At 34.5% G+C, this 9,665-nt stretch overlaps 1 long non-coding RNA gene across 1 annotated transcript; it reads right to left on the bottom strand.

Annotated features, from left to right (window-relative positions):
* Positions 1 to 5,833: 5,833 nt before the first annotated feature.
* On the bottom strand, positions 5,834 to 6,867 carry LOC128546881 (uncharacterized). Its single transcript, XR_008366198.1, has 2 exons — positions 6,693 to 6,867; positions 5,834 to 6,277 (listed from the first exon to the last, which is right to left on the bottom strand). It is a non-coding gene; the product is annotated as an uncharacterized LOC128546881 (long non-coding RNA).
* Between the last annotated feature and the right edge of the window lie 2,798 nt (positions 6,868 to 9,665).

Below are 9,665 nucleotides of genomic sequence, written 5' to 3' on the forward strand. Positions count from 1 at the left end.
TCGAATCGTGTCATAAAGCCCTATCGCATTGTCGTTATACGATTTTGCTTTATCATGAGTCATCTTAAACTTGATGTGTCGGATCAGCATGCTTGTGCTACACTGATAACCAATATAATATGTAATATTGTAACGTTTGACATACCTTACAAGTATCTACAGTTTTTGACGTACGATTGTTTACAGTATTACACATCTGCACGACACAGTTCAGCGGCAACCATTTAAGAATTGAATGGTGTTTTTCTGCGGTTCATAGAAGTATGAACTGTCAGGAAGTTTACACCTAATTTTAATATGCGGTGTTTATGTAAAAATTAGGTGTATACTTCCTGATACATCGATGAACCGCAGAAAATCACCATTCAATTCTTATAGTTACAACTTTCAAATCTTCTTTAATTTGTTTCCTATTTGAAAAATCCAAACTTTTATACTGAAATGCAAGCTATAAGAGTACTTGGGGTTACGCGTATTAATTTCGCCGTCATGGACGCAAGCGAACGACTCATTTGCATAAAAGCAAAAGAAAGATGGCCGACATCAACGTCGCGATCGTGACGGTCTGGAGTTTTAGGCTTGATTAAATTAAAATCGGACTTTTTGAGGTTGCTAGGAAGGAATTTTTGGTTTAACAACTGTAACTTTTATCAAAGATATTCTATTTTTATGAATATAACGTTCAAGAAATTCATTTGAAAGGATGATTGGAGAAAACACGTGTCAGAGTCGGTCAGTGACACTGACAGCTGGAATTTCAAGTCAAGTCAAGTCAAGTCAAGTAATATTTATTTATAAAAGTCGGGGATAAATAACACTGGTACATAGTACACAGAAAACACAAGCTCTGAAGAGCTTTTAAAGCCGACTTGCAAATGAAATAAACATAAAAAGCATTGCATCAACAATTTGGAAATTATATTTTTGGAAACTGGAGCAAGCAAAAACTTTGAATGGATGATAGCGATAGGTAAGGAATTTAATTCATTATATGTCTGTTTATTGCAATAAAAAGTATCTACATTTCACAAATCAATAAACGTGGAAAAACTCCACAAATTGAACATTTTTTTTGGCAAAGTTTGCGTGGCCTATAATTAAATTTAATTACTAAATTAATTCATCTGTTCACATGTGTTTATATCAATTTATTTCTGTCAACAGGTCAACAAGTATTATGTACCAGTGGTCTATGAATTAGATCAGGTATGGAAAATTTAGCACAGGGACAATGAATTGTTACAAGATAACAAAGTGAACATAATTCTGAATCTGTTTTTCAAATTGAAATTGTGTTTTCAGTTTTAATAACTGAAGAATCTGAGCTTAATTTTGAGTATTTAGAGTACTTTGCAGAGTGAATGTGCAGTTGTTAAATGTGCATGAAGATGGATTAAACATTCCCATTCCGGAATCTTGTCGTGGTGTTTTTTTTATCTTCATAGGTTGGATTTGGACCATCCGAGATGGGAACCGGAACTGCATTTGAATTTAGCTGAGAATTTTCCTTGGTGGCAGTTGATAATCTGATGAGTATTTTTGACATTTATTTTCTGCTCTGTTGTCGTTTCTCTGCTGTATGACCAAACAGATGCTTCGTTACGATATCCGGTTATATTAAAGCATTATACGCCGGAGCTCACATCCGGCATCATCTAGCCCCTTGGTTGCACTAGCACGAAGGCAGTGTGTGGTGTATCAGAAAATGCAATGGTACCGTACAATAATGAACAATACTCGATGTTTATGTCAATTAGTCGTAAACTTCTTGACAGTTTATACATAATGGACTGCAGAAAAGTAACATTCAATTCTTATATCTGTGTGAAATGTTTAGTATTGATTTTTTTGTTAGAAGCTAATTTTGTTTAAAAAATGGAATAGAAATTATTTGAAAACAGAGTTACCGTGTGTCAAGACTTGCATTTCTAGAAATATCGCCCATAAAACTGGTGAATTGTTTGATGCTGACTGGTTTAGTGTTGTACCAAATCTGACAAACATGTTTACATGGCAAAATAGTTTTTCAGCATTTGGGTCACAGTGAGCATACAAGCCTTCAAGTTCTGAATAGGACAATTTTCACTGCCACCTTCTATAGCATAAATTTGCTTTTCATTTGTGACGTCACTTTGATTTTATTTTTCTTTCACTTCATGGGTCAGAGAAATGTACTCCCTGCCTTCCTCATCAGCACAAATCTGAAGGCTGTTGCGGTTCAACTGTGGGTGAAATTGAAGATACCGTACTGCAGCACCGGAATCAAACATTTTTTTCTACGCCTAATTTGTATTTGTTTATGACCATGCTTGTTAAAAATTAAAATAGGATTTTATGTAATATTTTTGTGAGAATTTCAGTGGGCTAATTAGAAAAAGTTGGTAAATCAGCTTTAATGCATAGTTGATTTAGTAGACTTATTACTGAAAATCCCCATACCAATTTCTTTTCCCATCTTAACGCTCCGTTTTAGCTGTATAAACCAGAAATCGAAAAATAATCTTATGTTTTTGCTAGCATATTGCAGTTCCACTGGCCAGATAGCTCAATTGGCAGAGCAACCCAACACTGTGGAAATTTCATTTGGTAATTTGTGTTTTGGGGAGGTTCCAGGTTCGAATCCTGGTCTGGCTGTGCAAACTGTCATGTTGTCAAGACAAGATTAACTTTCTACAGTTTCTATGGAAGATACCGATAAAGTATAAAGATGGATTTTTTACTTACATGTAATATATTGCTGTATCACGGCATTTACCTTGAAATAGATTTATTCCCCACTTGGTCAGTATTTCGTTTTTTCTTGGGTAGGGGTGTAACGATACATTGTAATATCGATGCATTGCGATCGTGAGTGTCCTGATAGATTGCATCGATAGAATAGTCAACGATCCAATGACAATCGCCGATAGTTCCTTCAACAATCGATAGTTTCGATAGTTTTTAAATTTTAGTAAATACAAAAATGTTTAAATAACCTGTTAATCTTAAATGAGAAAAAGTGCTATGGACATGGAGAAAGTAGGCTACTCGTATGATATAGCCAACATTTCGGTAGGGCACTTCATTTAGTGCTGGTACACCTTAGTGAAGTTAGTCTGATTCGTCAGTTTTCGTCTTTTTCGATGCGTTGGGTTATTAAACACGTTGACATTCGCAACAAAATGGCCAATTCGATGAGTAAACCTTGCATAGGTTTTTTGTTTTACTTATTGTCTCAAAGCCAAGGAAGGCAAGAAATAGAAAAAATGTTAAAACTATTAATGTTAGATTTATTTCTGTGCGTTTCAGTTATACAAACATTTCAATGTGTATTAACAGCAATTATAAACAATGCTCGAAAGGAAAGTATGTTAAACGAACGAAGTGTCGAAAGTTATAAAATGAGTTTAACTATGGTGGCACAGATTTGCCATAGATGTCTTAATATTTATACGCGTATTTAACACATGCACATGTATTAGTCCATGTATCGCAATAGTAACCTGCAATAGAATAGATCGCATTAAGTTTTTCAGCAATACTGTATCAATAGTATTGCAACAGTCAAAATTTGCCTCAATAGTCACCCCTAGTCTTGGGGGTATATTTGTTCTTTTTGATTTTTAGCTCATCTGAGCACAAAGTGCTAAAGGTGAGCTTTTGTGATCGCCCTGTGTCCGTCGTCCGTCGTCGTCCGTCCGTCCGTCCGTCAACAATGTGACTGTTAACATTCTAGAGGTCACAATTTTGGCCCAATCTTAATGAAACTTGGTCAGAATGTTACCCTTAATAAAATCTTGGACAAGTTTGATATTGGGTCATCTGGGGTCAAAAACTAGGTCACCAGGTCAAATCAAAGGAAAAGCTTGTTAACACTCTAGAGGTCACAATTTTGGCCAAATCTTAATGAAACTTAGTCAGAATATTTCCCTTAATAAAATCTTGGAAGAGTTTGATATTGGGTCATCTGGGTTTAAAAACTAGGTCACCAGGTCAAATCAAAGGAAAAGCTTGTTAACACTCTAGAGGTCACAGTTTTGGCCCAATCTTAATGAAACTTGGTCAGAATGTTACCCTAAATAAAATCTTGGATGAGATTGATATTGGGTCATCTGAGGTCCGTCGTCCGTCCGTCAACAATTTGACTGTTAACACTCTAGAGGTCACAATTTTGGCCCAATCTTAATGAAACTTGGTCAGAATGTTACCCTTAATAAAATCTTGGACGAGTTTGATATTCATGGTCATCTGGGTTCAAAAACTAGGTCACCAGGTCAAATCAAAAGAAAAGCTTGTTAACACTCTAGAGGTCACAATTTTGGCCCAATCTTAATGAAACTTAGTCAGAATGTTTCCCTTAATAAAATCTTGGAAGAGTTTGATATTGGGTCATCTGGGTTTAAAAACTAGGTCACCAGGTCAAACCAAAGGAAAAGCTTGTTAACATTCTAGAGGTCACAGTTTTGGCCCAATCTTAATGAAACTTGGTCAGAATGTTACCCTAAATAAAATCTTGGATGGTTTTGATATTGGGTCATCTGAGGTCAAAAACTAGGTCACAAGATCAAAGCAAAGGAAAAGCTAGTTAACACTCTAGTGGTCACATTTATGACCATATCTTAATGAAACTTGGCCAGAATGTTAATCTTGATAATCTTTAGGTTAAGTTAAAATCTGGGTCAAATGGGATCAAAAACTAGGTCACTTGGTCAAATCAAAGGAAAAGCTTGTTAACACTCTAGGGGCCACATTTATGACTTTATTTTCATGCCACTTGGTCAGAATGGTAATCTTGATGATCTTTAGGTCAATTTCGAATCTGGGTCATGTGGGGTCAAAAACTAGGTCACCGGGCCAAATCAAAGGAAAAGTTATTTAGCAGTTTAGAGGCCACATTTATGACCATATCTTAATGAAACTTGGTTGGAATGTTAATCTTGATGATCTTTAGGTCAATTTAAAATCTGGGTCAGATGGGGCCTAAAACTAGGTCACCAGATCAAATCAAAAGAAAATTTAGTTAATGTATAGGCCGCATTTATGACCTGTCTTAATGAAACTTGGTCAGAATGTTAATGTTGGTGATCTTTAGGTCAAGTTTAAATCTGGGTCAGGTTGGCAAAAACTAGGTCACTAGGTCAAATCAATGGAAAAGCTTGTTAACACTGTAGAGGCTACATTTATGACTGTATCTTCATGAAACTTGGTCAGAATGTTAACCTTAATAATCGTAAGGTCCAGTTTGAATCTGGATCATGTGTGGTCCAAAACTAGGTCACTTGGTCAAATAAAAGGAAAAGCTAGTTAACACTCTAGAGGCTACATTAATGACCATATCTTAATGAAACTTGGTCAGAATGTTAATCTTGATGATCTTTAGGTCAGTAGGTCAGGTGAGCGATACAGGGCCTTCTTGGCCCTCTTGTTTCAGATTCTCCTGGTGACAAGTTTTGAAATCTGGGGGGAGCAGCAGTTTGTGTTATATGTATAGATTAAGCTTCAACATATAACAGTTTCTAGTTGTTCTGCATTCCCCACCCACCCCCACCAATGACTTCACTTTCACTGGTGACAGCTGTAGACTCCGGGTTGTTAGTGGTTTCACTTTCAGTTTTAGTTTTACTTTCGATTTCAAGTTCATCATCGAAGGGCCTGAATGTCCTCGGGAATTTCTTTTTGACTACTTTCATTTGGCTCATACAAAGTGCCAAATAGTTGCTTAAACAAAACAAAATCTGATTGCTGTTGTTGTGCAGACGAAGTTTACAGAACGCTAGATGCGGCAGTTATTATCTATGTTTATATAAATGTTTAATATAAGATTAAAAGGGAGTACTGTAAATAAAAACAAACAATTCCTATTATATATTTATTTTTTGTTCCATGATTTATGGTCAGAAAATGTACTAAATCGGCGAATTGAAACTGAAAGTGCGTGACCCAGAAACGAAAAAGTAGTGCGTAGAATTATGAATATTAATTAGATCTAATGAATACGTGACGGCTTCATTGAGAAATGAAAGTTGGTCACGTGTGCTGAAGCAGCCAATCAGAAACGCGCAAATCTATGAATTGAGTATTAGTTGTAATTATTCGTGAAAGAAATACAATAAAGATAAATGAAATGTGTATACAACACATAATTTAATCACTTGATAAAGAAAACGATTGTAAATACACTATTCAAGCAACAGTTTTATCAAAATATCACGACTTCCTATATAGTGAAGCTGAAGATGCCATCCCCTATTGAAACAGTTCTAGAAGCCAGTAAAACAGATCCACTCTCTCTGTAATTCTGAAATGAGAATATTGTCATTGAAAATTTAAGTTTGTTTACATTATTATTCATAAGAGTTTAATTGTGTTTTGCTTAAATAATTAGTATGTTTGTTTAAAATAGAAATCAACCTGTTCTAAATTTGTTTTACGTAAAATTAACTCAAAGTCATAAAATGACAAATTATATTACAGAAAACACTGATAAACGGGCTCAAATGTATTTTTACCGTAGTGTCCATTTAATTCAATGACTGTATTAATTTTGGAAGTCATGATTGAATCTAGAATCGTAACAATCTAACCAAAATGGAACTATGGTTACCGTGGTGGTGTCAAAATGAAATTGGACTTTAAACTGATGATTGTGGAATAAAGTCGTTTTGGTCCCATTTGACTCTACTGATCGTTAGAAGTTGAAAGATAAATAATACCATTGCCCATATTGTTTTCCTAAATGGGTGATAAGTGAAGCTACCCAGTCTGATCCTGCTTTGCCCGTGAGCTGTACCGCTTGAGAGAGAGCGAATGTAAAACCCTCCAAGTCAGCAGATAAAAATTCGCCGTCATGAAAACTGCTACCACAGTTCCATTTCCACTTTATTACTTTACCTGAAACGAGTAGTGCATTTCATGAACAAGGATTATGGCGTATGTATTTTTTATTACTTCATAAAATGTCAAATTATAAAATGTCTAGATGAACCTATTCAAAAGTTAACTATTGCTTTCCTGCATTTTTGAATCATATATTAGCATTTATACATCTACATTTGTTTTGTGACGCGAACAGGCGTACTACTTCGTAGACGTTGATATAGGCTAGATTTAAGACAGTGTAAGGAGCGATAACCCTGTATATTCTTTTCTGACATACATTGGACTCTAGAAGATATATAGCTGAAAACGAAGTCATTATGCTTCGGCCTAGCGGCTTGTATGGCCTATGTTAAGTCAACAAAATCGATAAGAAGAACATCATCTATCATGAGCCAGTTTACATTTCTGCCCTTTGGATCTTAACAGTGAACAAAAAATTACTCAGATGATAGGAGGTCGAAAGTATTGGTTTGATCTTAACTGGAATCCATTTGTATCTTACTTGGGAATGCACACAGGTAGCAATTTTGTAACCGGGTAATTTCCTGCTATGTAATTCATTACAAATCATTCAATATACATGTACCTAAAATTCAAGAGCATTCTCTCTTTAGTATACTGCGAACTGACAGAACCTTGTCAAAGTACATCATGTTTTCAAAACATATACATCAAATATATATGATATACTTCTCAAAAACTTATCTATTAGAAATGATTTAAACAAAGACGCATAATATAAGCTTTTTCGTATTTATATTACAGAAAATTTGTGATCAAAGGAAATGTCAGTAGAATTTATTTCATTTGGCATACAACAATGTGACAAATTACTCAACAATAGCCAGCAATACATACAGTAGGGCAATATTAAACGTCTGGCACCCTGAATTTGCATACGCAAATAAATATTTGAATTTGAACCATTTAAAGGGAATTCCTGAACTGAACTGAAGTCAACATTTGTTGAAACATGTTGCAGACAATCTTAGATATGAGGAATCTTGAATGAAATAACATTTTTGATAAGTTTTATCAGTAATCAAATGTTGATACTGGTTTATGTTGTATTGAAAAGTATCATGTCTGACAAGTATCTTGCTATTTTTGTGGTTGTGTTTTCACATCGCATTTTAGTACAAAGACAGTGTTGTTCATATAATATAAGATAATTGACTTAGTACTGATAAGACAATATCACCAGATCATTCAGATTATTTAGTATTCAATTATAGAAAGAATGAAGAATTTTTAAAACTTTTTTTTAACTTTTAGCAGACAAAAATGTAATCAATTTGACCAGGTTCGCGCCATTTCCGTCCGAACAGGTGTTGTATTCTAGCTGTCTTTACATAAACTTTAGCCTGGTGACCCATATATTTTTAGCCATTTTTTATTCTCACAATACAATTATCTATACACAAGAAAAACAGGAAAAAATTCTATGAAAGAGTTTTTTCAAAATTTAAAAAAAATATTCTTCACTATGGGTATTTTTCATTGAAAAAAAGTTCACAAAAGTAAATATGAAACAATTTTTTTTCATTTGTACCCATTATTGTAAGGATAGAGTATTACAAATATGACTATGATATCAAATAAGTATAATAAAATCTGTAAAAAGAAAAAGACCGTATTGTGCTGCCTTGATGTATATTTTGAATAGTATATTTAAAAAAAGCGGAAAATTATGAAAATGTTGAAATATCGCTGGCAGTTTCAGCAACAGTGGGTGTGTTCAAAACAATTTTTCACAAAATCAAGCCTGGTGACCTATTGTTTTTATTTGTTTTCAGCACAAATTTTCCTATCATATATGTGAAATTAAAAAAAATTCTATGAAAGGAAAAAAACTATAGGAATTCTCTTTAAGAACGAGAAAGTACTCGGATCAGAGTACTATGTGATCTCGGCGTATTGACTATTTACGCGATACGAAATTTTCTGTAAACAAGGTGTTCAGTTTTGCAATTTCTATTTATTGTTTCTAACATGTTCTTTACGGTGATATATAATTAACACTGAAATTTGACATGTTTAGCAGCAGCTGAATGGTAAAGGTAGGGAGCGTTGTCAATAATTTCATCCATTATTTTAAGAGATTTTCAATCGTTAGATAATTTCATTAACTTTCAACTCCAATGTTTCAAAAACGCAGCCTCCCTACATCACAAACCACATCAGTGTAAGCTTGGACGTGCGCAAGACCTTCACACACGCACAAACACGCACGCACATACGCATACACATACATACGTACATAAGGATAGTCAAAGCAAAACGAAAAAGACAAGCGGGACAAAACGAAAAAACATAGGAACGCAGTATGGTACCACTCAGAGACGGCCGGTTTCAAGAGTAGTTACGGATATAGTGTTATTTTTGCATGACGTAAACTATTGCAAAACTTGGAGATTTGAAGTTCCATCTATATGAATTACAGCATACGAGTACCAGAATAGCGGTTTAATATTCGAGTAGCAGCGTTACTTAGTCATACATCGCAGCTTTAAGGTTGTATTAACATGACGCAATTTTTGAGCTCGAACAATATTTGAAAATATTGTTTACATATAGATATGTTTTGCGATATCGTAAGGTTATATAATATTATTGTGTACAGTACGGCGATATATTTGTTTGGGTACCCGTTCCCCACAAAACATAAAGGATAAGCCAAATAGGCGAGTCAAATATGTCCTTTATTCGGATGGGTACAAGACAAAAAACATCCCGTATTGCACAGGATATTATTGAATAATATGAGGTTATTAAACAGTGATGAGTACTATACTGAATTTCATTGG

Source organism: Mercenaria mercenaria, chromosome 11 (assembly GCF_021730395.1).
Source record: "Mercenaria mercenaria strain notata chromosome 11, MADL_Memer_1, whole genome shotgun sequence".
NCBI classification, from domain to species: Eukaryota; Metazoa; Mollusca; class Bivalvia; order Venerida; family Veneridae; genus Mercenaria; species Mercenaria mercenaria.